Source organism: Amblyomma americanum, chromosome 6 (assembly GCF_052857255.1).
Source record: "Amblyomma americanum isolate KBUSLIRL-KWMA chromosome 6, ASM5285725v1, whole genome shotgun sequence".
Taxonomy (NCBI): Eukaryota; Metazoa; Arthropoda; class Arachnida; order Ixodida; family Ixodidae; genus Amblyomma; species Amblyomma americanum.
This window is the reverse complement of record NC_135502.1, coordinates 170,321,202-170,348,581: the sequence shown is the minus strand read 5'-3', so window position 1 is coordinate 170,348,581 and position 27,380 is coordinate 170,321,202. Positions and strand designations below refer to the sequence as shown.

At 49.5% G+C, this 27,380-nt stretch overlaps 1 protein-coding gene and 2 non-coding genes across 3 annotated transcripts in view; all 3 read left to right on the top strand.

Moving 5' to 3' along the window:
* The window catches only part of nab (NGFI-A-binding protein homolog), an 867,324-nt gene that overhangs the window by 35,868 nt on the left and 804,076 nt on the right, over positions 1 to 27,380 (top strand). The window lies entirely within an intron of this gene.
* On the top strand, positions 8,748 to 8,824 carry TRNAP-CGG (transfer RNA proline (anticodon CGG)). Its single transcript has one exon. It is a non-coding gene; the product is annotated as a tRNA-Pro (tRNA).
* TRNAP-CGG (transfer RNA proline (anticodon CGG)) lies at positions 9,767 to 9,843 on the top strand. Its single transcript has one exon. It is a non-coding gene; the product is annotated as a tRNA-Pro (tRNA).

The window sequence follows — 27,380 nt, the reverse complement described above, 5'->3', positions numbered from 1 at the left end:
AGACAGCGCCGGCCTGAACAAGATTCTAGTGCTACGGTGGTGCCGACTTAAAGCGGCGATTTGCCTAGCGACACCGAGGCATACTGGAGTTGGACACGAATCCTCTGACTAAGCGGGCCGACGCTAGGGTGCGCTGACTGCACGGAAAGCCGCGCTTTCCGCTGTTCGCGTTTCTTTTCATCGCGATAGTGCGTAAAGCATTTGGTAACTCAGCGCGACTGATTTTCATACAATAATGCAAAACTGTGGAGAGAGCACAGTGCTCTCTCGCAGCGGCCTTTGAAGCTGGTCGTCTGTTTGCGCCGCCGCGCGTTCGACTCCCAGTCGTGAATATTAATGTGATTTTCTTTGATTTTATTTCTGATTCTTCTGCACAAAAATCGCCAAGAGTAGACTTTGCTAGGCTCTGAACGTCCGGATTAGGCCTTACACACTAAATAAATTCGGCGCAGACTAAGACTGCTTACGTGTGGGAATCCGAAAGCATTACTGTTCCTGAGAGCATTCTTTACGCGCAACGTTTCTCTATGCATTCACGTTGTTTGCTACGAGTTCACATGTTTGCGTATTAGTCGCGCACTACACTGCAAACGCTCGGACCCTCTCGCAGCACGGCGATGAAGTCGGCCAAGTTTTCATATCGTGGACTCAGAAGGTAGACGTTTGACACGATGGCAATACGGGCGAGTTGGTGATGCATACTTAAGCGAAAATAGCGCAAAGGTCGAGGACAACAATGAAAGAAAACAGCAGGACCAGTGCTAGTACTGTTTTCTTTCCTTGTTCTTCTCGGCTTTTGCTCTATTTTCGCTTGTTTGGTTGTTTGGGACGCGTGCGCATGCACGCACACCCACACGCACACTCCGCCCACTTTTCTTTAAATGGAACTAATAATGCTTTCGAATTTAAAAAAAATCACTGAAACACGGAGTTTCAGCGCATGCGCACCACCACTGTGATGCTGACACTCTGTCGGAGGCCACTTCGTTGTACAGATCTCCGAGTCGACGAATGATGTTGTACTGGCCGCAGTAGTGACGCAGAAGCATTTCACTCAGTCCGCGGAGGCCGATGGGCGTTCACAACCATACACGGTCACCCGACTTGTGTTCCGCGTGCAATAGGCGTAGGGTAGCGTAGGGCGTTGGTGCGCTTTTGATCTTTGATCCGTAATCGGGCAAGAATCTGGCTTCTTCTGCGCGCTGAAGGTAGGCGGCGACGTCGATGTTATCCTCTTCAGTAGCGTTGGTCACGCACCCAGTCTACTAGCGTTCGGCGTTCGTGCTCACGGTTCGGTGCTCATGATGCGTTGTATGGGTCCAGTCAGTGGCATCTAGGTAGCCGGCGTCGAGGTGGAGTTCGAAGTGCTTATGCTGGCGTCGCTGGCAGCGTCGTTGGCGGCGTCGTACGAGCTCCCGGTCCAAGTGGCCGTGGAGGTGATGCTGGTTATGTTGGGTTGTGGGCACCACCCGGATGGGTGGCAACAGCGCTGGAGGCACCCCTGGCCTTAGCAGGTGGTTGCGTCAGCTGCTGACTCCCCGGAACGGGCTCAGTAACGGCAGGAAGTCCACGGTGTGAGGCCGTAGAACTCGAGATCACCCGAGCAGTAGCCGGAGTTGCTCTCTACCAGCCGAGGTGTTCCTGACCCGCCGGAACCGCCGATTCTCTGTTCTCCCCCCCCCCCCCCCCCACACACACACACCGTGCCACGCTATCCCTCCACCAATCATCTCTTCCCACCTCACCGTATACTTCTTCATTTTCTTTAGTCTTGGGTTAATACATGTCATGCTTATCGTCATCCTCGTCGTCTTCTCCAAACTTCTTTAGTTCATACTTTTATTTCAAACTTCATATCACATGTGACAGTCGGCTCGTCGTGTAAAGCCTGTATAACTACCTCGCGAAGGCTTACAGGTACAAGGAAGTAAGCGGTTAGGTTCGCTGCGAAGTTCTTCACGAGCACATCATTCTGCATGCAGAACGAAGGCAATCCCCGTTTGAACGAGGTTGGGGGTGACGAAACCTTGCCTTCCAAGTACTCAATGAGACGTTGGATGTTGGGATCCGAGCGTTGCTGCTGTGAAAAAGTGCTGGAGTAGGTCCTGGAAAGGCGTCGCCATCGTAGTTCTGCGGCGATACATCTAGAGGCGCTCGTGACCTGCAGTCGGCGTCAGAGTGCTTGCGGCCGGACTTGTAGACGACGGGGACGTCAAACTCTTGAAGTCGTGAGCCCCATCGAGCGATCGAGGCAGCCAGGCAGTCCCTGATGATCAGTGTCGGTCAGTCAGAGCTTTGAAAGCTCTGCTTTACAAGTACGGGCGGAATTTCGACGTGGCACACACTATCGCAATTTACTCCTTCTCCGTCTTAGAATAGTTTACTCCTGCCTTGGACAAAGCAGCTAGCGTACGCTGTTACTCTTTCGCTGCCTTGCTGCTTCTGGACGAGAACGGCTCCCGGCCCCAACCTGCTTGCGTCGGCGTGAGTCCTTCACTACGGCGGCCCTCATAGCTTGTGTCGCTCTGTGACCTTAAACCCCCGTAAATCAAATCAAATGGAATCGAAATTCGGTTTCGTCTCTTTCGTCCAAGTGTCCATTACAGGCGGTGACTGTCAGCAACGCTTAAGTTCCTGGAATACATCACGATGATGAGCTTCCCACTGGAATGGCACTTCGTAAGCTGCAACAGGGGTGCGGTAATGCGCGAATTTGTTTACAAATCGTCGGTATTACGGGCACAGCCTTAGAATAGTGCGCACTACTTTCTTGTCGCTCAGCTGTGAAAATTGTGCGAAGGCATCTGTTTTCAGCGGGCCCGATTGTATTCCATAGTTACTCACGATGGAGCCTATAAACAGCAGCTGCATGAAAGCGGAATTGCACTTCTCTGGCTTGGGTGAGCCTTGATGACTTGATTGTCTCTGACACGGTTCAAAGCCTTTTTAGATGATCGTCATAGGTTCAGGAGAACGCAACAACGGCATCTAAGTAAACGAAACAAATTTTCTACTTGAGGCCTGCCAGTATAGTGTCTATTCCACTCTGGAAGTTGCTGGCGCAGAACAAAGTACAAACGGCATTACCTGTAGAACCCGTAGAGGCCGTCGGATGTGATAAAGGCGGTGTTTTCAGGGTCTCTTTCAGCGACTTCAATTTGCCAATACCAGCTCTTTAGGCACATGGACGGGAAGTATTTGCGTCGCAGAGGTGGTCTAGGGTATCGTAGATGCCGGGTTACGTTATTCATTCGGCGGTAATAGACGCAAAAACGGAGATTACCGCCCTTCTTCACGAGGACGTCCGGGGCTGCCCAGGGGCTCTTCGATGGCTGAATGACATCGTCGCGCAACATTTCCTCAACTTAGACCCGGATGACTTGACGTTCGCTCGTCGAGACATAGTAGGGGCTTTGGCGCAGAGGTCGGACGTCTTCAGCGGTTATAATGCGATTACTTGCAACATACGTTCCTCGGGCCTTTGTCGAGACAGAAAAACAATCGCTGTAACTCTGAAGGCGACTGCAGATCTGGTCTTGTCTGTTCCCGGGCAGCGCCGGGTTTATGTGGAAGAGACGTGTGCCCTTGCCAAAGCGGGTTTTTTCCGGCTGATTCGGAGAGGGCGAAGGCATCCCGTAAGTCGGCGGCTTCGTCGAGAAATACAGTCGCCGTGCCTTTCTTGAGTGGTAAAACAGTGTGCCGGCGTCATTTAGACTGGAAAATGAATATTACAAAGCATTGCGGCAGTATGACAGGATACAGTTAATATACACAAAACGTTGGAGGACTCCTATGCTACGCTTATGAGCTGACGCGTTAGCGTACGCCGTTTTGTGCGTCATCTGATGCTAATGTGACTGTCTAGAATTTTTTACAAGATTATTTTATTAGGACGACGGTATACGCCGTGACTTAGCATCAGCAAACATTGGATTTTCATTGTGAGCAGTTTGACACATTTGAACTCATTTTTATTTATTTCAAATAAATAAATATTTGAATAATTACACAATTAAGATAGTCATAATTAGCATCTTAAAGCATTGGCTTTTCTTTCTGACTATTCTTACTTCTTTGAACACCTCCTTTCCCAATTTTTTTTATTATTCCATTTTTTTTAAGAAAGCGAGTGTATTTGTTTAGCCTTGAGCGTGAAATACAAGCAGACATTTTCAGGCTATCAGCACCAATCAATCATCAATCACTAGAACCACAAAATAAAGTGATACGGTGTTTTTCACGCAGCCCCCCATTAATTCCGTCACGCGGTGCCGATTACGCCGACGGCTTTTCGACCGAACGAGCTGTATATGCTGTCGCATAAAGTAGCGAATCCTGTATTTATTTATCGAATGTTGCTTGCTGCCCTATGGCCGTCAAAGCAGGAGTGGTACAGCAAAAAAAAAGAAAGAAAAAGAGATGAAACACACTTGTGACGATCACATACAGCTGCTTATTTATTTTGTATTTATTTATGAATACCTATATCGCCCATGGGGAATTATTGCAGGGGGTTTTCAAACACTGTATGTCATCTGTGAAAAAGAAAAGTCAAGGACAAAACGAAGACCAAACACAACAACAACAACAAAAATAATGCAACTAATACACAATGAAACTCGCAGAAAACTGACCTCAAGCAAGGCTGAGGAGAAGTTGGCGGGTGAAACATTGATTACTCTTTCGACCGAACGATTCCTTTCATTAATCTTAGAAGGGAAGAATGAATGAGCAAAAACATTCGTGCGGCACGCAAAAAAAAAAGCTTTTTTTTCTGGGGATCAGTTCTAGGGAAAATATAGTGCAATGCGTTCAGACGTTTGTCTACACCACTGTCGCCACTAAATACACTGGGAAAAATTTCAACCTCAAGAATTTTCTCCATTGGTTCAGGGGTTGCAAGCCACGCTTGGTTTCAACAAACGCTGTCTCTAATAACGAAAAACACAAAAAATAAAATGGAAACATCAAATCAAGCTAATCTACTCATGCTCGTTGACTTCTAAGGGCAGCAGAAAGGATTCTCAAGGACTAAGGCAAGCACGTTTTCGTACGAAAACACCAATTCAAAAAGAATATGAAAAGAAAAGACAGAATAAATGCCACGCTTCGCAATGCACAACACTCCGACAAGAACTCAGAGTGATGCTTAGTATTGGAAATGTGGAGCTGTGTTCGCAAGCGTTTCACCGCATAATCATTCACAGCAGTCAAGAGAGACTCGACCGGAGACAGGTTCACAATCTCTGGCCCTTGTTCGTTCCATTCTTCTATGGTTCAGGCAAAGAAGGGAAACCAATGTGCATTTGTTCTAGCCTGAGGCATCACAACTGTTTTATCATGTTTTCATCTGGTCTGTCTGGTTCTGTTAAACCGCGTGTAAGTGGTAAAATTTATTTTTGTTCTTTTGTTCATTTTATTATAGATAGTGCTTGGATATTTCGGTTTTTATTCTTTTAATTCAGCGTTCTTTTTCGATTTTTTCTTCCAGGCGGCAATTTTTGGTTTTATTTTGAGTATATTAATTTCTACGCATGGCTTACTTTTTCCGGGAATTTACTGTGGCAATGCTGTGTAGTCAAAAAGCACTGGAGGTCCATCTCAAATTTTCTTATTAACCATTAATCGTCGTTGAAATGGTAATCTCTAGGGCGGTTCTTGTAGGAGGAATTGGTATCGTAATTACAAAAGTAGCGCAAGTTAAATGAGATTGCCGGCAGAAAAAATTGAAAGAGGATGTTTGTACTAGGCTGACATTTATCGTTGGCTGTCGCGGTGGATTGGAAAAGGCCAGGGCAGCGCGTGGTTCGACGTGTTGATGGCAACGATGAAAGTGCCGTCAATATTCGGTAGCCACACCATGGTACATTTAAAGCGACAGGCCCAAGAAATCCGGCGTCGGCCTTGTGAGCGAAAATATCACGGGCATGGCTCTGGCAGGTGCTCTCTAGAGAGCAACCTAGGAGGCAGGGGGGGCCACCTAGGTCACGTGACCTTGCAGCGTCATCACAACCTGCCCACCGGATAGTGAGCAAACGGCTCACTGTGGCGGATAGGATAAGGTAGGATAGGATACACTTTATTGCTCTAACAAGGTCTTCATCTTCAAGCAGATGTCTCCTTCCGTCTTGCAGAGGTCGGCGTCTCTATTCCAGGGTACCGCTGAGTTTGGCCGCTCGCTGGGCATGGATGACCAAATTTGGAGGATTGGGTTGCCGCTGGAGAGCACACTCTCCCACTGATCCGCACTCGAATTCTGTGAGCCATGGAATGCTTTATTTCTGTCACATTCCCAAGTCATATGGTATAGGGCGGTTTTTGCACCACTGTGGCGGGTTGCAGTTAAATGATTGGCAGCTCGGGAAGAGTGACCTGGACCGCACAAAGCCCACCGTTGGCAGCACCTGCTATCGCAGGGCAATAGGGTATCGCGTAACCGCTGCCCCATTGCGCCAGAACGGGTATGAGTACTCCCAGGGATCTAAGAATGTAGAGAATGGCCTTCTGCATAAATGGGAATTAACCCATTGCGCTATCGCGTCATGCCCTTAATGCGGAGCTTAAGTTTTTTCGTTTTTTCCAAGAAAACCATGCGCGGTTTCATGTCAGTGTCTTGCATGCTGTTGATAAAAGTACTTAATGGACTAAATGCTCTAAGCGGGCGATGACAGTGAACAAACAGTGCTTGGCCACCACCTATGTGGAGGCGGTGCTCTTATGTATGCGAGGCAAGTAAACTAACGGCTATATACCTCAAATATCACAACAGCGATGCTTATCCAACACCATCACTGTTCCATCACGCGCCTCCTACTTATTTAATATTGAACTTTGCGTGTAACTCGTACTCAACATCTCCCTAGCAATGCCTCGAATGCACGGTGTAGAATATATTCATGCACTGTACTCGAATGTCAATTGTGCTGACCTTTCTTTTTTGGTTAAAATCGTATTTCTAAAACTGAATTCGGCGTACTTTTGTCGTTTTTTTAGGCTTGAACCGAATAGTCCGACGCCTAATTATAGAGCATTTGCTGCCGATGTATCCTTTGTCGCGTTTCAAATCTACACTGTAGTTGAAATGGCCTCATTTTAATTATCCTTCATTAGAGCATTATCTATAACAAAAGAAAGTGTGGCTTTTCACCCCTACTTGTGGAATATTTTGTTGGTTGAATGCAGATAATGAGTACTGTTAAATATAGGACCGTGTCTGTGTACTTGTCTCGTCCTCATCTTTAATGCTGTAATGGCAATGACCCAAGCATTCACTTTGTCCGCGAGTTAGGCTTGCCGAAGTATTTCACAAAGGAAATGGGGCCTGGATGCCGGGCCCACTACTCCACCCCTCATTTGTGAGCCACGGGAGTACGTGTTGCGAGGTTATGCGACTAATGTCACGAAGACACCAAATATGTTTTCGGCAAACTTCAACATCAAACAAAATATATTTTATTACTTATTGTTTTCCCTCCTCGGTTCCAATTTGGAAAATTGCGTGGGGGGTTGGACACATCAGAACGGGTCAGCAAATGGTGAACAATTTTTTTTCCGCAAGAGGCTTCTGGTCGGAATGTTGCGTCCTTTTTTGGAAACAGTTCAAGAAAATAATTATGTGGCATTTCAAACGCTAATTATGAAAGCATGTAAGAGTGAGTATCATATTAAGCAGTGAAAGTGTCAGACCATTATATATATTAATTAGGAGCTAGTAAACGATTTATAAAATGTGCTAGATAAGGCAAAGCAATTACTATCATCGGAAGTGAATTTGTTTTTGAATCTTACTACATCCCACCGGCGGCATGGTTGTTTTTTCTGCTGCTTTATAAGTAATTTTCTTTAAGCGATTTATTAATCTAAGTAATATTATGCCTCTGATAAGCACAACACATTAAAAAAATACCGTTCCCCTATGCACCTTGGTTTCGATGACTGTTACCTCCCTTCATTAGTTTTTTCAAACGGGACCCTCATTTACTTTACCTTGTCTGCTAATAGCTTAACGAGGGTCTCGGTTCTGGCAGTCTTGATGCCACAGGTTGCTTAAGAGGGCTCTCGCACAGTTTCCGCCCTCGCCGTCAGATGACGTTCCACGTCACGCTCGCGGTATTAAGGGGCGCTCACATTAGCGGGAAAACGCGCAACGCCGGGCGTTTCCCGCGTGCCGCTTCCCGCCCAAGCCGGTTTTTCTCCCGCGGACAGCCTGCTCTCCCGTCCCGCGGAGCGATGGGTTCGGTACCTATTTTTCCCGTGCCGGTGACAGAACAGCCAATGGGCGCCGACCGTGAACCGTGACGTCGGTCCCAGTTCAGTGACCCCGTCGGCGGAGGCGGAGGCTGCGCGCGTCCGGCCGGCCGGCCCCGGCCGGCCGGGGCACTCGGCGGCTGCTTTGCCAGGGCGACGGGAGGGGAGCTAGCAGGGTGCGCTTTCCAGTCTTCTCTAGTGTCACGTGACTATCCCCTTCTCTTTCTGCTCGTTCGGGTCCTCCCTCAGCGCCTCCTCTCTCCACATTCCAAGACAACCGCAGCGAGAAAACGCGCGTAGTGTGAGCGTCATTCCGAGGAGCTGCGAGGCAGCGTCGACGTTGACGCTGTGCCGGCGCGGGAAGCTTCCCGCTAGTGTGAGCGCGCCTTTACAGGACGTGCTACGTCCGCCGCTATGGTCGAGGGAGCCGCTGGTGAACACTCTCAAGGTTCGCGTACACCAAATAAACATAAATACCCACGAGAGCAGCAGATTGGACAGCCGTTGCCGTAGCTCAGTTGGTAAGAGCACCGGACGCGGTATTCGGAGGTCGTGGGTTCGGATCCCACCGGCGGCGTGGTTGTTTTTTCTGCTGCTTTATAAGTAATTTTCATTAAGCGATTTATTAATCTAAGCAATATTATGCCACTGATAAGCACAACACATTAAAAAAAAACATCGTTCCCCTATGCACCTTGGTTTCGGTGACTGTTACCTCCCTTCATAAGTTTTTCAAACGGGACCCTCATTAACTTTACCTTGTCTGCTAATAGCTTAACGAGGGTCTCGGTTCTGGCAGTCTTGATGCCACAGGTTGCTTAAGAGGGCTCTCGCACAGTTTCCGCCCTCGCCGTCAGATGACGTTCCACGTCACGCTCGCGGTATTAAGGGGCGCTCACATTAGCGGGAAAACGCGCAACGCCGGGCGTTTCCCGCGTGCCGCTTCCCGCCCAAGCCGGTTTTTCTCCCGCGGACAGCCTGCTCTCCCGTCCCGCGGAGCGATGGGTTCGGTACCTATTTTTCCCGTGCCGGTGACAGAACAGCCAATGGGCGCCGACCGTGAACCGTGACGTCGGTCCCAGTTCAGTGACCCCGTCGGCGGAGGCGGAGGCTGCGCGCGTCCGGCCGGCCGGCCCCGGCCGGCCGGGGCACTCGGCGGCTGCTTTGCCAGGGCGACGGGAGGGGAGCTAGCAGGGTGCGCTTTCCAGTCTTCTCTAGTGTCACGTGACTATCCCCTTCTCTTTCTGCTCGTTCGGGTCCTCCCTCAGCGCCTCCTCTCTCCACATTCCAAGACAACCGCAGCGAGAAAACGCGCGTAGTGTGAGCGTCATTCCGAGGAGCTGCGAGGCAGCGTCGACGTTGACGCTGTGCCGGCGCGGGAAGCTTCCCGCTAGTGTGAGCGCGCCTTTACAGGACGTGCTACGTCCGCCGCTATGGTCGAGGGAGCCGCTGGTGAACACTCTCAAGGTTCGCGTACACCAAATAAACATAAATACCCACGAGAGCAGCAGATTGGACAGCCGTTGCCGTAGCTCAGTTGGTAAGAGCACCGGACGCGGTATTCGGAGGTCGTGGGTTCGGATCCCACCGGCGGCGTGGTTGTTTTTTCTGCTGCTTTATAAGTAATTTTCATTAAGCGATTTATTAATCTAAGCAATATTATGCCACTGATAAGCACAACACATTAAAAAAAAAACATCGTTCCCCTATGCACCTTGGTTTCGGTGACTGTTACCTCCCTTCATAAGTTTTTCAAACGGGACCCTCATTAACTTTACCTTGTCTGCTAATAGCTTAACGAGGGTCTCGGTTCTGGCAGTCTTGATGCCACAAGTTGCCTAAGAGGGCTCTCGCACAGTTTCCGCCCTCGCCGTTAGATGACGTTCCACGTCACGCTCGTGGTATTACAGGACGTGCTACGTCCGCCGCTATGGTCGAGGGAGCCGCTGGTGAACACTCTCAAGGTTCGCGTACACCAAATAAACATAAATACCCAGGAGAGCAGCAGATTGGACAGCAGTCGCCGTAACTCAGTTGGTAAGAGCACCGGACGCGGTATTCGGAGGTCGTGGGTTCGGATCCCACCGGCAGCATGGTTGTTTTTTCTGCTCCTTTATAAGTAATTTTCATTAAGCGATTTATTAATCTAAGCAATATTATGCCACTGATAAGCACAACACATTAAAAAAAAAACATCGTTCCCCTATGCACCTTGGTTTCGGTATATATATATATATATATATATATATATATATATATATATATATATATATATATATATAATATATATATATATATATATATATATATATATATATATATATATATATATATATATATATATAAAAATCCCCAAAAATTGAAAAACATAACAGGATTTAATTCACGCCGTTTCGGCCTTTTTCAACTGGTCCTCCAGCCGAAACGTTGTGAATTAAATCTTGTTATGTTTTCCAATTTTTTGGGGGATTTTATAATATATTAACCAATCAGCTGCCAGAGATCATTTTATATATATATATATATTATATATATATATATATATATATATATATATATATATGTATATATATATATATATATATATATAATATATATATATATATATATATATATATATATATATATATATATAATATATATATATATATCGACTTTATTGATTACGTGGAAGAATTTCGCTCAGTGGAAACTTCCTCAGTAGTCTTACGGGCATTGCGTAATCAGGGTGTAGAAGAGCCTTATGTGAAAATACTGTAAGATATATATAGCAATTTGACTGCTAGCAGTCTTCCATAAAGTCCGCAATAAAATTCCAATAAGGAAGAGCTTCAGGCAAGGAGACGCGATCCTCGCCAATGCTATTCACCGCGTCTTCACAGTAAATATTTCGAGGCCTGCATTGGGAGCAGTTGGGAATAAGAGTAAATGGAGAATACCTAAAATGATCTGCGATTCGCAGATGGCATTGCCTTACTGAGTCACTCAGTAGGTGAGCTGCAAATCATGATCAATTTTCGTCCCCGTTTTTTCGTGCTGCTTCGTTTTCTCAAGATGAGTTAGAAAGGCATAGCAGAACGCTGAGTCCTAAATTAACATGCAAAAACCAAAGTAACGTTCAACACTCTAGCACGGCAACAGCAGTTCACAATTGGCAGCGAGGGGCTGGAAGTGGTAAAGGAATACGTCTACTCAGGGCAGGTAGTGGCAGCTGATCCGGATAATGAGAGGGAGATAACTAGAAGGATAAGAATGGGGTGGAGCGCATATGGCAGGTTCTCTCAGATCATGAGTGGCAGGTTACCAATATCCTTCAAGAGAAATGTGCACAACAGCTGTGTTTTACCGCTACTCATCTACGGGCCAGAAACGTGGAGGCTAACGAAAAGGGTTCAGCTTAATTTAAGGACAACACAGCGAGCCATGGGAAGGGAAATGATAGGTGTAACGTTAAGAGAACGGAAGTGGGCAGAGTGGGTGAGAGAAAAAACGCGGGTTAATGACATCCTAGCTGAAACCAAGAGAAGAAATGGGCTTGGGCAAAGCATGTAATGAGAAGTCAAGATAATCGCTGGCCTTTAAGGGTAACGGAGTGGAGTCCAAGAGAAAGTAAGCGTAGCAGGGGGCGGCAGAAGGTTAGGTGGGCGGATGAGATTAAGAAGTTTGCAGGCAAAAGGTGGATGCAGCTGGCAAAAGATAGGGTTAATTGGAGAGACATGGAAGAGTCCTTTGCCCTGCAGTGGGTGTAGTAATGCTGGTGATGATGATGATGATGATGATGATGATGATGATGATGATGATGATGATTTAACTCTTGCTTTCGCTTACGATAATATAATTTTACAATTGGTTCGGCTTGGTTTAAGAGGGTTTAACTTCCCCAAAGAAACTCAGGCTATGAGGGACGCTGTAGTGAAGGGCTGCGGAAATTTCATGCACCTGGGGTTCTTTAACATGCACTGAGATCGCATAGTATACGGGCCTCTAGAATTTCGCCTCCTTCGAAATGATCGAACCCGTGTCTTTCGGGTCAGTAGCAGAGCGCCGTAACCGCTGAGCCACCGCGGCGGCTATTTTTAAGATTGTTAAACGGGGTACTGCGTAAGAAAATTACGTCCAATGTTCGCAAAAAGTGACTTTTTCCTAAGATTCAAATCTGAATTGACAAGCAAGACCCTATAAATCAAAATACGTCTCATTGCTCATTATGGACACGAACTTGGTGTCTAGTCATGCAGAAATTTCAATTCCAGCAGTAAATTTTTATTGAAGCGAGAAAAACATTTTGGTTCCGGAATCAGCCTGACCAGTAGATACTTCCGAACTGCAGAAGACGTACCATGGCGCTCAATATGAACCGCGTTGCACAAGATTTTATGAGAGATCTGTTTTCGATGCAGTGCGGGCAAAGAAATTGTTGGAATTAGCTGTCGATGCAAACAACGAAATGTTCGGAAGTGTGGTGCCCTTTCGCATGGTGCATTGATTTTCCATAAAGGAAAATTTTGCTGGCAGTGTGGCTCTCTGCCAAGGGCTGTGCCGTTTGACGTCAGCATAAATACGTCCCATTTTTCGGATCTCGGAGGGGTCAGGCAAGCCAAGGCAGTATCGATGTTAGCGTGTTTGCAGTGGCAATGAGCGGCCAACTTGGCCAAAATCTCTCCAACGTGGCTGGAGCATTCTCTTTAGCACAAAAACGGATGCCGCGCTTCTACAGCCACTCGCAGCAGGCCGTTAAAGCCTGCGAACTAGAAATTTCTTAGCATTTCTCTCCTTTCAGTTCCGTTTCCTCATCTACTCGTGTTCAGCTTTGAAATGCTTGAATATTCAGTGTCGGACTAAGACCGCCTATAAGTACGCGTTTTTTGGTGTGATGGCAACGCAAGGTGTTGAAAGCGTAGCTGGTCTCAATTGGATGAACCATTGCGCTCCTTGGACTGCGATTGCTATGGCGAATCTCAAACTCTGGTCTCTTCTTCTTTCTTGTAATTTGGGATTTGCAACCAGGATTTCTTTATTTTCTTTGTGTTATTCTTGGCTCAGGCAACTAGTTCCTCTGAGAATTTAATATGGTCATGATATGGCCTCAGCAAGATTCCTGCCGCATTCTTGTGTCTTCTGCTTACACTCTCTCATGCTCTTTTGCGAGCTGTAGTTCCTGGTCAATTTTACTCTGCCATTAAATTGTTCTCCTTCTCGTGGTAGCATAGATTCAAAAAGTTATTTTATTCTTATTTTAGGATGAAGCGCCGTCATAGACATAATGAGTGCTGTTTACTTCGGGCAGATCCTCTCTGACAACTTCGAGCACTTCTTTCTGCATCCAAGGAGGAAATGGCTCAAAGGAGCCCGCAGGCACCCATGCCTGCAGCATTCTCTGTCTGTTAGACTGATGACTACCAGAAAGTTTTGTAAACTGAGAAGCTAGAGAAATGCTTCGGATGAGCGCTAAACATAATGCCGACTGCGACGGCTGATGCCGCACGGCGGGAGCGCAGTTCGCTCTGAAATAGCTATGCAATGGTTGCCGCGGACGAATCCCTTGCATACCTCACAATTTCCTAATTTGCTGTTCTTACAAAGCAGCGAATCAGCGCGTGCACAACGCATCACAAAAATTTATTACAGTGAAATGTGGTTTCAGGGCCGTCAAAACAAAACCGCGAGAACGGATATTTTAATGCCATTCAGAGCACAGAAAGCAACATCCACCCACATATGATGGATCGTGCTTTGAGCTACGTGGCGGTGGTGAGAGAGAGATGTGGGCTGCATGCATTAGCGCTGACAACGTTGTGGTAGACACGCGGCACTGCAGCAATGGGCCGCAGCGTTCATTGGGTGAGCAACCTCTCGCGATAAACCATTAATATAACTACCACCTGTGAGGGTGGCAGGGTGGGCAGGCTGCCTATCCAGTGTGCGGAACGCACTCAACGTTACAGACGCCATGCTGCGTCTAGTTGCCCGATGTGCCACAGCTTTCGCTCTTTAACCAGGTTCAACAGAGGTTAAACCACAGCTATTTTTTTTCTCTTGCCGCAGCTAAGCACATGGAAAGTCTTAGCGCAGCTGTCAAATGCCAGTCTGCCCAGTGCTACATAGCTGGCGTTTTGTCTGGCGCCGATGTGCACTGAGGAAGCCTTCAGCATGCATGCCGTGTGTCCATCAAGCGGCCAAATATGCATTTACCAGCAGAATATGTCATCTTGCCAACTCTCGCACGTGTATTGCTCGGCCCGTTGGATTTAGCGCCGCCGAAACGGTTGGTGAAGGAATATTGTCTCGGAGTGCACGGATATATCTACTGGGAGTATTTAGCTTAGCTTCGTAAGGGCTAGAGCCGACACGTGCCGCTGTGAAACTGCGCGCACGGCACGAATTTCTTCGCGCGTACCAGTTTTGCGGCCTTCTCCGCGCTGCGCACGTTTACGCTGGCCACTTCGCCGCACCGCAGTCTTACCCTGCAGAAAAGGCATACGACAGTCGCTGCTTGTTTTGCGGTGTCATTAAGCACGGCTTGGCTTCTGAAACAATTGCGGTACGTCAATAATAATAGAAACACTGAAGGCGCTAGAAAACCACGCTTCGAAAACAGACCAAAAACTGCACCTGAGAAGCAGAGGGCGCTTCCCCTGCGGGCTTTGGAGAACGATGGGGCGTTGCACCGTGCATCGGGCCTATTTTTCCCTGAAGATGCGAGCGCCGACGTCAAACCAGAAGCCCGGCAGGCTGCGCTTAACGCGGGAAAAGTTTTGCGCCTGTTTTTTGTGGTACTCACATAGCAGATTTTGGCGTTAGATCGCATTTCGCGTGACACTCGTGGTAATACAGGACGTACTATGTACTCGCGCCGCTAGGGCAGTCAGTAGTCTGGTTCAAATCCCACCGGCGACATGTGACCGTTCTTTCTTCAATTTTCTGATCAATTAGCTTCCAGCCATAACATACCATTAACCAACAAAACCAGTTAAGAAAAATATAATTTCCCTGTGCATTCCTTGACTTCGGTGACCTCATAAATGTTTGTCACAACCAGCCCCTCATTTCCTTGCCCTTGTCTACTCTATATGAAGAGGTTATATTGAGTCTATATGCGTGCATAGTCTTTCATATAGCCCATCCTCCATATCTGTGTGGCCTATTCACATCTAGCCTTCATAGATTGCGAGAAATCGTTTAACTCAGTCGAAACCTCAGCAGTCATGCACGTTCTGAGTAACCAGAGTAAAGATGAAGAATATGTACTAGTCACTATCTACAGCGGTTGCACAGCGACCACAGTCCTTCACAGCGAAAGCGATAAAATAGCAATGAGGAAGTATGCCAAGCAAGTAGGCTTGATATCTTCAATACTATTCACTGCGTCTTCGCCGGAGGCAGTATTCAGAGAACTGGATTATGAAAAGCTGGGGATAATGGAAATACTCTGTCAATCTTCCTTTCGCGAAAGACATTTCCTTGCTAAGTAACTGAGGGACCGAAGTTCAGGACATAGTCAAGGACCTGTAGAGTCAAATTAAGACGGTGGATCTAAAAATTAGTGCGGAGAAATCTACAGTAATGTTCTACACTTTCGGAAGAGAGTAGCAGTTTCCTATGTGCAGCGAAATCGTATGGGAACACATCTACCTTGGACAGGTAGTGATCTGTTAGACGACAGTCGCATGGCTAGAATATTAAGAATGCCGTTGAGCTCATTTGGCAAGCACTCTCAGGTGAAAGTAATAGTTTACCGATATCTTTGACGCAAAAAAGAATAGTATAACAGCTATATCTTACCGGTACCGATCTATATAGAACAGAAATGTGGAGGTCAAAATGGCGAAATTACTTTCGGAAAGTAAATAAATTCCATCCCTCAAAATCTTGCAAATGTAACTGAAGTGTCTTGCAAGCTACTTTCCGCAAAAAGTAGTTGCGTTTCGCTAGAATTGCTTTCGGAAACTACTCCTATTACTTTTCAATTCATTTTCGGTTTTGATGCTTACAAAGGACGCGTACAGCTCAGAGCTCAGACAAGCATTTCATATGTATTTACTGCGCCGCTAATGAGCCTCAATATTTACGCCGAAAACTTGCCCGGTTTCAGGAAACGATGCAGACGAGTGCAACTGCAATTACTAGATTTATGAAATTGCTGACATCGGCCTTCGGCCGCTGGTGGTCGCCATTGTTCGATGCGTCATATGGTCCCGCCCTCTTCGTTATCAAGGATTCAGCATCCGCGTCACCTCTAGATGGCGCAGCGACTAAATTATTTCGCGCTCATCGTTCCGCAGATACAACTGGTAATAACAGGCAAGGCTGGCATTTTCGCTGCCCAAGCTGCCCGTCTGAGGGCTACGCTGGCGAACACAACTGGCATGTCGCAGTGGTTCTGGCATATCCTTTTTTCCCTTGGAGCTGAAAATGGGGCCTTAAAACCGGCCACGAAATTCGTTTTTTCTAAAGCGCTTAGCCGCGTTTGTATATAGGTGCCCGTCGAGACCTGGTATATATATGAAGCGATATGTGCAATCGCGATGAAAAGAAATACGTACACCGTAGTGTTCCGGGGTAGGCATTTCTTTTCATTGCGATGTTAACTGGATGGTGATAAAAAAGGGCTTTAGAATGGACGATTCTAGTGTCCTTTAGTTGCCTCCCACGTACACTGACCACGGTGTCTGACGACGCTCCTGGCACCGGGTACCGGTTAAGCCTCTTGCGGCATGGTCCTTGGCGGCAGGCTTGCCAGCGCAGGTACCGCGCGTGTGGGTGGTAGCATACAGTGATGCCCACTAGAGGGAAATAGGTGCCCGGAAGTTGGGACGGTGCGCGCTGTAGGAGTTCGGCCCTCGGGGCTTGGAGACCCGGGTCTTGGCATCTTCGCCCCGGCTACGGCTGTGGTGGAGCTGGGTGCGGTAAGCATCCCTGGTCATGGTGGGCAGGTCCAGAGGACCCAAAGGACACCACTGGGAGGGTGCACCAGCGGAGGGGCGGACGCTGCTATAGCACGGGATGCTGGCTCAACGGCAACTGGCTCAGGCACAACATCATCGGCAGCAGCCGCGGAAGTCGAGTCTTTCGGCCACCAGCGGCGGTCCTCGCACCGGAGCGCTTCGATCTCCCCACTGCGAGCGCGCAAATCGAGCATCGTCCAGCAGCTGTGAGGCATGCTGCACGCAAGCCGCCCCGAAAGCTGGCCAAGCCCGTCACCCAGGACAGGGCTGCCAGCATCAACACCAGCCGTGTCTCGAACCTGGTCTCACTTCTCGGGCAGTGGCATCTAACTGCTTACGCCAGAAATGTCACCATTTCCACACGCGCCAACCAGCACAACACCGCAAGTAGACTTAGCTACACCAGCACTGGCCGCCAGCGTTCCCCCCCCCCCCCCCCCCCCCTCTGCCTTTCTCTGTCGCTCGAACATGCACTGCCGCTTCGCTTCCTCCGCTTTGCAGTATATAGCGGCAGGAACGCAAAAGCTGAATGACGACTGGGGAGTGCTGGTGCTGCAGCGCCGTTGCACCCATTAAAGCTCACTTGTTTATGCCACAGCTGGTTCATTCAGTTGACGGAAAAGTCGATTTAATTGCTTCATTGTAGCTTAAAGTGGATCACAAGGCCTAAACTACATGATACGCATCCAAATCAAGAGCGGTGCTCCTGCTCACGGGGGCACTGCCGCATGACGCTACATGGCGCCAAGGTAAGCCGTCGCGCTTACTGGAGCGTTTAACGACTGACATTAAACGCGGCAAAGCATGCGACTCGACTCTACGTTCTGCTGATTCTCTAGGTGGTCCTGTTCGTACGTCATACGCGAAACCTCGACATTTTGATGCAGCAGGCTCTCATCGGGGCTGTGACACCGCTTGTCACAGAATAACCATCGGCTGTGAATTTCTCTTTCCGCATTTTCTTTGTCGGGCACTACCGTTAGTATTTCCCATTGTTACAGGGCAATAAAAGCGTGTCACCGCGTCGCAACCACCGCTCCACAGTTTCGTCAAAGCAGCGATAGATGGCATAGGGTCCCTGAGCGAACTTGGCGGTACGGAGCTCGTACTTTTTACAAAAGGTTTATATTTATCGTCGATCTTTCGAAGCGCGCGCAGATAACGTCTAGGCTCCTGATGTAAAATAAAAGCAGCGCGAAGCACAGGACGCGGTGTGTCCCGTTGTTCGGCCTGTTTTCAACACCAACAAGCTTGGTCGACTACACTCGCAGCAGTAAAGTGGTCACTTCCAGGATGCGGTACAGCGCTAGGCTCGCAGTGCGCCTCAAGCGTGCTGTCTCAGGGGCACGCTTTGACCGCAGCTAATCTTGATATGGGCAGCCATTTGTGGACTCCCTTTCCGCAACGCACCATGCCTGTGTGCACGCAGCCGATTTGTTGCTGCACACGATGCGCCTCACGCAGTGCATGAAAGCGTGGCGCAAGATCCTCCGCGGAGCTGATGGGGCAACTCATTATTCCCCCTTCGCTGCGTCCGTCATCAGCATTTGAAGCGGAGCCCGCACTGTCGCGCTCACCCTAATCAGCCACGGCGCTGAGCGAGCAAGCAAAGGGACAGCTCGAAAGAACCGAGAGCGAAAGCAGGTGCGGTAGAAGCCCCGCAGGCCATTCGCGTAGTGGGCGCATCGGCTTCGGGCGAAATGAGCCATACCTGGCCGCTCTGGGTCAAGTGCCGACGCTTGTTCCTGAGGCCGAAAACCACTTTTGCACGCACACGTGCAAGTTGGAACGGCCCGACCAAGCTCCCGCGACTGTGCAGGTTTTGCAGATGAATACATCGCTGGTAAATAGCGGGATTAAAAATAGAGAACGAAAAAGATTTAGGGGTCCGTTGGACTGATGCGGTAGAAAAGCGATGGCATTCTTGTTTCACCGGCCAAGCTATTCCAGTTCTGATTCTGCACGAGTTCTGACCCCAGAGTTGTGATTCGTTTCCAATTCCAACCACGCAAAATGCGTCACATTGTTGGATCGCTGGGAGTGCTCATACCAGTACCGCGATGCGCCACTGAACTGGCTGTTTCGAACAAAGCTGCCGGTGGAGCCGGTGAGTCGTATAGGTCGCTCTTCCCGTGCAAAGCGGGACGGAATAGCTCCCACAAACCTCATTTTTGCGCACGTAGTTCTTTGCACGAAGGACTGCTGTTATCTTAGCCATCATAGCAACTTTTGTTTTTGCTGAGTCATACGGCATCCAGAGTCTCCTTTCTTTCCCCTACTAGGGGAGAGGGGGACAACTGACATGTTGTAGGTGGAGAGAGAAAAATTCTTTGAAAATCACCTAGCAGACGCGGGCTTCATTTACACGCCGACGCCGCTGGACAATTTTCTTCACCCTCCTATGCTGTCTATGCAAAAAAAGTCCTATCTTTTTCCTAACAGCTGACCGCACGTCCGGAAGTGCTCATACTTCTTCTCAGTATTCGTCTTCATTCCTCGATGGCAGCCCTTAAAGTCGAGTACTTGTAAAGTGGCTGGTGCCGCCGCAGAAAAATTTTGAGACAATGGCAGTGCGTTTCGACACAACGAGCAACCGTGACTGTGCCTCACGGTTAGACCAACGAGGAAGCGCTGGAACCATCAGCCGCAGGCGAGAAACTCACGCGTCCCAAAAGCACGAAAGCAGAAGAGCGATTCCAAGCACCCGTGTCATCGCCGCGGGAAGAACGTGGGTGACAAAAAAAAAGAAGCAATGAACAATGTGTCACTGAAACGGCAGATAACCCCGAGTAAAAGGCGCCGATGGCGTAGAAGCTCAACGAGTGCGTGCGTGTGCGCCGGCTGGACAGAGCGTTTTAAGTGCAAGGAGAAACACGGTAAGCCTCAGATAGTGCATGACAGCATGAAAGTGAAACTACTGCGCCCAGTCGGTGACCAACTAAAGGCAGTGATCTGAGAAGTGTGAGCACTATTCGCGTGGTACGCAGCAAGTCACGTGGCACGTGTGACCGGCGGAGCAGTCTGCTGTCCACCTTCTGCAGTGCTGCCTCGTGCAGGCAGCGCGCAGACAGCAGTCAGAGCAGCTGGCAGCAATGCCTTGATACGTTCTGTGCGCACATGTGCTGCATGGAACACGAACGCCCTCATGATCGAACGCATTCGGATCAATTCAGCACTGACGCACATGTATCCGGATGGTTCCTTTGACGATTTCGTTTGTTCTATCCGGAGAGCAGAAAGAGAGCGAAAAATGCTGTCTAAACAAAACTCTTTATTTGGGCTGACTTGCGCCCTCAATGGACTGAATCAGTCGGCGGCGGTGAAGAGACAAGCGTGCTCCGCGGTCGTCGGACACAATGCCCGCCGCTGTCGACCGTGCTCAATTTGAAGCTCATGGCGAACTTTCTAGATGAAGCGCTGAAAGTTACTACAACATTCTGACACAACGTAGAATCGGCTCTGCCTGGGTGCGATCAATCGACATAAATCTTGTCGCGTCTTGCATCGCTAGCAAAGCGATAATGCGGCATGCCGGCAACTTTGACGAATGAACAAACAAACACTACAAAGATTCACGGCGTTACTCCCCTCTCAAAGAATCACTTCTTATCGCACGTGGCGTCGCTGGAATGCAGTCATTTCGTCAGGGAAGACTCCATAGACCAGTTCACCTAGCCGACGAAGAACCTTGTACTGGTCGAAATAGCGGCGCAAAGCTTTTCACTCAATCCGCGGCGGCGAATGGGCGTCCACACCCAGACTCGGTCTCCTGGCTTGTATGCCCTGTTGCGCCTTCGTAAGTTGTATACCGTCTGGCATCTGTCCGCAGCTGGTCTTTGGTCCGTAATCGGGCAAGCCTTCGGGCTTCTTCTGCGCTTTGAAGGCAGGCGGGGACGTCGACGTTTTCTTCGCTAACGTTGGACAGCATGGCGTCCAGCATGGTCGTGGCCTCCCTGCCATGGACGAGCCTAAAAGGCATCATCTGGGTGGTCTCCTGCACTGCAGTGTTGTAGGCGAAGACGACGTAAGGTAGGATGACATCCTAGGTCTTCTGTTCGGCATCGACATACATGGCGAGCATATCAGCGATGGTTTTCTTCAGGCGCTTGATCAGTACGTTGGTTTGCAGATGGCGTGCAGTTGTCCCCCGGTGGCTGGTTTAGCTGTAACACACAATGGCTTGCGTTATTTCCGCCGTGAATGCTGTTGCTCTGTCCGTGATGAGCACATCGGGGGCGCCGTGTCGCAGAAGTATGCACTCCACGGAAAATTTGGCGACTTCTGCTTCTGTTCCGTTTGGTAGGGCTTTTGCCTCGGCGTATCGGGTCAGGTAGTCGGTCTCTATGATGTTCCACTTATTTCCAGACGTTGACTTCGGGAAAGGCCCAAGCAAGTTCCTACCGATCTGCTGAAAGGGGGTTCATTAATGGGGGTTCAATGGGGTCCATAAAGCCTGCTGGTCGGGTGGCGGGGGCCTTTCGTCGCTGACAATCTCGGCAGGTTTTCACACAATGTGCGACATCGGCAGACAGTCGGGGCCAGTAATACCTGTCTTGAATGCGGCGGAGGGTGCGAGAAAACCCGAGATGTTCAGCTGTCGGCTCGTCGTGTGGAGCTTGTCGAACTTCTTCGCGTAGTCTTGCAGGTACAACTAGGAGGTAGGCTGTTTTGTACGCTGCGAAGTTCTTCACGAGGACATCATTCTCTACGCGGAAGGAAGACAGTCTTCGCTTGAACGAGGCGGGTGGCGAAGAAACCTTGCCTTCCAAGTCCTCGATGAGGCCTTTTAGGTCCGGGTCCACGCGTTGCTCCTGTGCAAAAGAGCTGGAGCTGATGGATCCCAGGAAGGCGTACTCGTCGTCGTCCGGCGGCGTTACATCTACAGGGGCTCGTGACAGGCAGTCGGCGTCAGAGTGCTTGCGGCAGGACTTGTAAACGATGGTGAAGCCAAACTCCTGAAGGCTCAGCCTCCATCGAGCAAGGGGGCCGGATGGGTCCTCCAAACTGGCAAGCCGGTACAGTGCGTGGTGATCGCTGTCCACTTTGAACGGTCTTCCGTACAGGTAAGGGCGGAATTTCGACGTATATAGCCCAAATGATGGGAAAACACTCCCTCTCAGTTGTCGAATAGTTAGCCTCGGCCTTGGAAAAGGAACAGCGAGCGTATGCAATTACTTTCTCCAGTCCGTCGCTTTCTGAACGAGGACGGCGCCTAGGCCCACGCTGCTTGCGTCGGTATGAGCTTTAATATCGGCGTTTTCATTCAAATTCGGGAGGATTGGTGTGGCCTATAAACGACGCTGAGGTTCCTTGAAGGCTTCTGTTTGCGGCGCTTCCCATTTAAATGGCACTTCTGCCTTTGTCAGTTGGGTCAGGGGATCGACGATGCCCGAAACGTTCTTGACAAATCGTCAGTAATACACGCACGAACCGATGAATCTGCGCACTGCTTTCTTATCGGCCGGTTTTGGAAACAGTGCAATAGTAGCTGTTTTCAGCGGGCCTGGGCGTACTCCTTCCTTGCTAACAATGTGGCCTAGAAACAGCAGCTCTTCAAAGGCAAAGTGGCACTTCTCTGCATTCAAGGTTAGGCCGGAGGACTTGATTGCCTCTAGTACTGTTCGATGCCTTTTTAGATAGTCTTAAAGGTTCGAGGCGAAGGCAGCGACGTCTTTTAAATATACCAGACAAGTTTGCCACTTCAGACCTGCCAGCACTGTATCCATTACCCGCTGAAACGTTGCTGGTGCGGAACGCAGACCAAATGGCATCGCCTTGAACTCGAAGAGGCCATCTGCAGTGATGAATGCGGTCTTCTCGCGATCTCTTTCATCGACCTCAATTTGCCAGTAGCCGCTCTTAAGGTCCATCGATGAGAAATACTTGGTGTTCAAGAGCCGGTCCGGTGTGTTGTCTGTGCTGGGGAGGGGGTGACGTCCTTCTTCGTTATGTTTTTAAGCGGCGGTAATCGAAGTGCACAGTCTTTCTTCCTGACTATAACAACCGGTGCCGCCCATGGGCTGTCTGAAGGCTGGATGACGTCTTCACGAAGCTATTCTTCCACTTGGTCCCGGATGTCTTGTCGTTCTCGCGCTGAAACATTGTAGGGGCATTGGCGGAGAGGTCGGGAGTGCGGGTCGGTTATAATGCGATGCTTGGCAATCAGCGTTTGTCGGACCTTCGGCCATGACGAGAAGCACTCGTTGTAGCTTTGAAGCAGATTGCTGATCTGGCCTTGTCTGTTGCGGGGCAGGGCTGGGTTTATGTCGATAGCGTGTTTGCGATCTCCCTTAGGTGAATCTTCTGTGACTCGATCGAAGAAAGCGAAAGCGTCGCGAACGGCGGATAGTTCGTCGAGGAAAGCAATTGTCGTGCCTTTTTTAACGCGCCCGTATTGGCGGTTAACGTGCCGTGCGCAGCACTTCAGCCTGTCCATTGCGGGAATGTGCAATGCCTCTTGCGATGCCGATTCCTCGCTCTAGAAACAACGCCGTGGTTCCGTCGATGAGAGCTTCCGTATCCTTGCCATCCGTGGCACCCGCGGTGACTATGACGCTTGATCGGGGTACGTACTTGCACGAAGACGGGACACAACAAAGGAACACACAGGACATGTACAGAGCGCTCTGTACATGTCCTGTGTGTTTCTTTGTTGTTTCCCTTTCAAAGTTGAACCAACTCGGCCAAAGAAGAGTATTACTTGATCGGGGTGGGACGCTGACTTGATCATCCAGGACACTCAGGGCAATATGCTGCTCCGTGGTCGTCATCGAAGGGATGACTTCGTTCGTCGATAGCGTGATGAGTTTAGAACGCAGGTGGATGATCGCCTGAGGCGATATCGAGTATCACGTCGCGGGAGCATTGCTGTATTAGAAAGTACTTTGGTTTGGGCTAGTATATTCATATTGCTGTGTATTGCCGTAGTACTACGAAGGTCTACGATAGGTACGTACCTTGACTTTCACTCGCGCTTTGCATCGTCCTGATGGCGTAATGAGGTAACCTCCGGCGGTGCGAATTTGTGGGCCGTCCCAGGCGGTCGTGACTTTCCTCAATTGCGCGGCGAATGTTCCATTCATCACCGAATAATCCGCGCCTGTGTCGACTAGAGTGGTAACTTTCCAGCCGTCGGTAGTCACTTCTAAGTCAGATGTCGTTGCTCTTGCGTTTCACGTCGTCTTCCGCGTCGGCTCACGGTTTCGTCGCGTATGGGATTGGTGGGTTGCGCGTGTGGTCGATGCTTTTCTCGGTAGCAGTGTCGTTTTTGAAGGCGGTTCGCTCAGTAGTCGAGGTTGTCGTTTTGTTCGACATCGATGTAGCTGGTGCTGCGTGTCAATACGGCGTTGTCGGTGGAAGATCTTCGTTGTTTCACTGGTGAGCAACCGCACCTCCAGAGGCTGCTGTCATTAGTTTCCCCTGCGGAGGCTGAGAGACCTTCCTCGTATCGCGGCCGCGTGGCTGCGGCGTGGCGACGCAAAACGCGATTTGACGGCAATGGTGAGCGCGAAAGGCGGTTCGGCGTGTACTCCTCTCGACGCAGGTATTCGTCGATTTCTTGCGAACGTTGGCCGAAGCGTGGTCGTGGGGCGTCAGCGGCAAATCCACGAAGACCGATACGTCGGTACGGGCAGGGACGTATAATATGGCCGGTCTTACCGCAACGGAAGCACAACGGCCGATTGTCGTAAGTCCTCCAGGCGTCGTATTTCCTGAGGCTTGAGCGTAGCCCTTAGGCTGGGCGGGTGGGGCAGGGAGGCATCGTTCGGGAACAAGTGGTCCTTCTCGGAGAGGACGTAGGTGGTGTCGTTGGAGCTAAGAAGTGCGTTCTGCAGCTGCGTAGGTCGAGGCCTGGAGTTCTGTGGCCGTCGGGGTGCCAAGTGCCTGTTGCACTTCTTCCCGTACCACATCCATGAGAGTCGCTGCTTGCGGATGTGGAAAAGATGGCAGTAATCGGCGTAGCTCCTCGCTGTCGGCTTCGCGGATATCTTCCCGCAAGCTGCCGCTGGTGGCGGTCATCGACTCCGGAAGAATTGCGGACACAGAAGCAGGGCGGTTGTACTGCCGAGTCCGAACGTCGAAGGTCTTCTCGATGGAGCAGGCTTCTTCCCAAGCAGCACAAGTAATTGGCCCAACGTTGGAACTGTATTGGCAAAACTGGCCCTACAAAGGACCAGGATGCGCCCATACTGTTGCAATATTGGGCCGATGACCTGTGCGTCTTGGGTTGCTTGAATTCCTGGACGGTTTTTGGTGGCTGGCGAACGAGGTTGGCAAAGAATTGTCTTTTACGCCGCACATTAAAAGCCGAACTTTCTTTTCCTCAGTCATATCGGAATCAGCCCGGCGAAAGAGGCGCTTCATGTGTTCAACGTAACCGCGGACGGGCTCGTTTAGAAGCTGGATTCTGGGCTCGAGAAGTCGTTCGGCTATTTCTTTCCTCACGAAACTGGCGAATACCTTAAAAAGTTCCTTCTTGAAAAACTCCGATGTCATTAGGGACGACTCGTGGTTTTCATACCACGTGCGTGCGGAGCCCTCCAGTGAGAAAAATACGTTTCCAGTTTTCGCCGCATCATCCAAATTGTTGAATAATGCCACGCGCTCAGATTGGTTCAACCATTCTTCGGGGTCTTCGCCTAGGGATCCACTGAAAGTTGGCGGCAGCCGCGGCTGATGCAGTATGATCGGTGTCGACATCTTTGGCGAGGTTGTGGTGCTCGTAGCAGCGTCTGTTCATTGTCGGGTACAGTCCTGATGGGTCCCGAACTCAGGCTGCTCTCCCTGGAGACGTCGGCTGACTCGATGAACTGGTGGCTCGTCCTCCGGTGCGGAACCCAGGGGGCTGGCGTCACCACTTGAAGGGGGTGTCCGGTACATGGAAGGTCACTCCGCACCTCCACCGGATGTCACGAAGCGGTGACTGCAATCTGGAGAGCAGAAACACAGCGAAAATATCGTCTAAACAAAACTCATTATTTGGGCTGACGCGCCCACAATGGACTGAATCACTCGGCGGCGTATACCAACAAGCCTGCTCAGCGGTCGTCTAAAAGAATGACCGCCGCTCTCGGCCGTGCTCAATTTAAAGCTGATGGCAAACTTTTGAGATAAAATGCGGAAAGTTACAACATTCTGAAAGAACGTAGAATCGGCTCTGCCTGGGTGCGATCAATTGACATAAATCTTTTCGCTGGTTTCATCGCAAACAAAGCGATAAAGGGGCGTGCCGGCAGCGTTGAGGAATGTACAAACCAACACTACAAAGATTCGTGGCAATATGATGGATAACACATGGATGATAAATACAAACTTTTATTACGCGCGTTTTGCCAAAACAAGGCATGTAGCTGACCCACGTGCCAACTAAGGTTTCACACCCAGCAAGCACACATTACCATCATCATCATCATCATCATCATCATCGTCATCATCAGCCTTACTACACCCACTGCAGGGCAAAGGCCTCTCCCATGTCTCTCCAATTAACCCTATCCTTTGCCAGCTGCATCCACCCTTTGCCTGCAAACTTCTTAATCTCATCCGCCCATCTAACCTTCTGCCGCCCCCTGCTACGCTTACTTTCTCTTGGAACCCACTCCGTTACCCTTAAAGACCAGCGGTTATCTTGCCTTCGGATCACATGCCCTGCCCAAGCCCATTTCTTTCTCTTGATTTCGACTAGGATGTCATTAACCCGTGTTTGTTCCCTCACCCACTCTGCCCGCTTCCGATCTCTTAACGTTACACCTATCATTTTTCTTTCCATGGCTCGCTGCGTTGTCCTTAACTTAAGCTGAACTCTTTTCGTTAGCCTCCACGTTTCTGCCCCGTAGGTGAGTACCGGTAAGATTATGCTGTTGTACACTTTCCTCTTGGGGGAAATTGGTAAACTGCCACTCATGATCTGCGAGAATTTGCCATATGCGCTCCACCCCATTCTTATCCTTCTAGTTATCTCCCTCTCATGATCCGGATCAGCTGTCACTACCTGCCCTAAGTAGACGTATTCCGGCACAATTTCTAGGCTCTCGCTGCCAATTGTGAACTGTTGTTCCCTTGCTAGACTGTTGAACATTACCTTGGTTTTCTGCATGTTAATTTTTAGACCCATCGATCTGTTCTGCCTGTCTAACTCGTTGATCATGATTTGCAGTTCACCTCCTGAGTGACTCAGCAAGGCAATGT